Source organism: Neolamprologus multifasciatus, chromosome 7, assembly GCF_963576455.1.
Source record: "Neolamprologus multifasciatus chromosome 7, fNeoMul1.2, whole genome shotgun sequence".
NCBI lineage: Eukaryota > Metazoa > Chordata > Actinopteri > Cichliformes > Cichlidae > Neolamprologus > Neolamprologus multifasciatus.
The window spans coordinates 2,951,517-2,955,009 of NC_140445.1; positions in this window are offsets into that span (position 1 = coordinate 2,951,517).

The window sequence follows — 3,493 nt, forward strand, 5'->3', positions numbered from 1 at the left end:
AATGTAAAGCCTTTCACTCAGTATGTGGCATGGCCGTGTCACATGTGACTAGGCCTGGTATTAATTAGACAGCACAGAGTGCTCACGGTGTGATGCTGCTGACTGGCCTTTCACAGCTCATTACATGGTATCCAATCAGAGCGCAGTCGGCATGACTGTTGTTTATTTATACGAAGAGCTGAAAATGGCCGAGTGCGGGCAGCTCGGAGCGAAGCTCAAACACGGGAACACTCCAGCACATTGTACTGTTGCAGAGGGTCGCGATCAACACCCGGCTCTCATTGACACAGACGTGTAAAAGCTCAAAGAAACAGGCGGTACCTTTACTGTCATGTCAACTTTTCCAAAAGAAAAAGGTTTTTTCTTTTTTGGAAGAAAACAACAACACTTTCTGTAAGATTAGTATACAAAAATATCACTTTATGGATCCAGTATACCAACACTGCACTGACTTTAGCCTCATCACTGACCTCAACTCTATACAGTGGTTACACATACAGGAAGAAGCTAACAGCACAAACTCTGGTTTTTGATTACGCAGTTTGCAATTTCTGCCACTAGGGGTCTCCCTCTCTCTCTTAACAGCAGGTAAAATTTGAACCTTACATATGAATGGTCTAAAATGAGTTCTCTAAACCTTTAGCGTAATTCTGTATTCAAAAGAAAAAGAAAGACAAAGTATTTGTGTACAGTGGTTCACTGATTCTCACACATTTAGGACCTAAAAATGAAACTGCCAGTCTTTATGTAATGATTCTTCTTACGTGTCATTACAGCGTTGTCATGGGTTTGAGCTGCATTACATGAAATCTTTACCTCTGCTTCTTTTGTTGTAATTAAACGATTCCTATTTGAAATCAAGGCCGTATCCTCGAGAATCATAACTTCTTTATGGTTATAAAAGAAATTTCACCACTTTCCTTGTGGACCCTAAAAAAAGTAGACATAAACTAGTCTCTTTAGACCAGAGTTTTCCAACCTTTTGGAGCCACGGCACATATTTCACATTAGACGGCACACCACCAAACAAAAATGTCACAAAAAGCATATTGATAATTTTCCCCCGCACATCATGGCTCAGTTTGGCCAGTATACCCTTTTTGCTTTCTTCTGACCACTACTCACGCTAGGGCCTTAATCTGGGTCGGAGTTTTCTCCAGGACCCAGGTCAGATTGACTACTTTTTATTTTCATATATTTATCTATTGCTATTATGCACGGCGTCATCTCACAGCATGACTATCGTGTAATTTCTTCTTCGTCTTCTGTTTTACTGGCAGTTGGCAACCCACTTTAATTAGAGCAGTAGTTGTACTGCCCTCTGGTGGAAGAGAATGTAATTGTTCTGCCTGTTACGCCGATCGCTTAGAGTAGGGGAGACCGGGGATAGTTGTAACGTGGGTCAGTTGTAACACTTCCAATTTCTCCAATCAGGGCTAAGTTTCAAATGATGTGACTCATCCTGTACATGCCCAATTCAGTTCTGCTATCACATGTGAAAAATCAGCACATTTTGTCAAACACAGACAATTTAACACGAATAAAAGTAATTTGTATGCCAAAAAGTAAGTTTTTCTACTTTATTTCATTTTCTAATAGCATTATCTGCTTTGCACTTAAACTCATCAAACTTAAATTATGTTATTTGTATGTCTGTGGGGATATATTCTGTGTAGGTCTTTAGTGCTAATGTTTTAGCCGTTGGCTGTAATGTTAGCTAGTTCATGGCTATAGGAGTCTGGGTCAGTTGTAACAATAATGCAGCTGTTACAACTTACCACACTATTACTTTAACTTATATTAAACAAGTTGGGGCAAAGACATCAGCAGAGAGGTTCACTGGTCGCTTTTGTATATGCGGTTAATGCCATTGGCAACACAATTCCTCCACTGTTTGTGTTCCCACACATACATTATGCAGACCACTGTGTCAGAGATGGACCAGTAGGAAGTACTGGTAGTGGAAATAAATCAGGATGGGTGCAAGAAACAGATTTCCTCATCTTTCTGAAGCACTTTGTAAACCACACCAAGGTAAGCCATGATAAAAAGTAATGGAATTGCGATGCTGGTGAACAACTACATTTTTTCAGCTTCATTGTTATGTTCAAAATTGGTGCAAGAGTTGTAGGTTATAATGCCCACTGAGCCAATGAGGCCAAACTCAAGGAAGACCAACTAAAATTAATGAAATATTCAGTTGCAGAAAATTCCATAATTTGTCTTTTTTGGGGGGTTGGAATATGTTCAAAAGCTAGATTTCTGCATTCTGTCACACACACACACACACACACACACACACACACACACACGCACACAGCTACATAAATGGCTCTAAGTGCATTCACGTGTTGAATAAACAAAGATTACATGTTAATGTTTTGTCAGTACCCTTATTTCATTGTGTTACATTTCACCCCAGGATATGTTACAACTAACCCAGACTATGTGGTTAATTGTAACATTTCACTCTTTGTGTTTGAGACCATACCATGCAATGGGTAATTGTGCTGCAGAGAAAATAGCTGCACTATTTAATAGCCGAGACATGTAAATACTTTGCATTACATTTTGAATCCACTACCTTAAAAGAGCTCCAATTTACAGACAGAAATGTGAAAAATGTTACAACTATCCCCGGTCTCCCCTACTAATCAGGTGGAACCCGATAATCTTCCATGGCACACTTATGTGCTGCGGCTCAGTGGTTGGGAAACACGGCTTTAGAGCACCGGGACCTGGGTGACTGAGATGCATGCAAACATTTTGCATTAGTAAAATATTATTTTGGGGCGTGTGCTGTAATGTGCTCCAGTTTTTGTGTAACTGTGTGGAGATAGAAACCAAATTACAAAGATGATTTCCCAACATGTGGCATCACCTCTAAACAGGGGCGCCTCCAGAATATTTTCATAGGGGTGGCCATATGGGGGCCACCAAAAACAGAATTTCCAGTTTTATTATGCTGTTGTCAAATACAGGTTACTGAAAATAGGTACACGTGAAAATCAAATTAGATTTTTGAAATCCATAATCATCTTTTTTAAGCAGGAATAAATGACAATATTTCAGCTCATTGTAGCATGTCTGCCTCTCTCTTTAATTCACATTTATTACAATTATTACCAACGTAGGACAGTCTTGCCAGGAGGGGGCAGCAAAGTTTGGGGGATGGCTAGTGCAAAATGCAAAAAAGTGCAACCAAATACTATTTTACAGCCTGAAATGGGTATGAACCCTTCTTCTTCTAATTTGAGCTTCTATATTGTTTTGATGTTTTTTGTCAGCTCTATAGCTCTTCTTGATTTCTTCTCATTTCATGCATCATCTGCTATTCATTCCCATTTCCAAGTCTTGTCAATCCCCTTTAAAACGCTCTAAATAGAAACGAAAGGTAAAAGTTTGGCAGCTAAAGGCTGCAGGTGAATCAAAGAGCACCAAAAACTGATCCCCAACCCCACCGACACATGGATGTTTTCCACATTCACGCCAC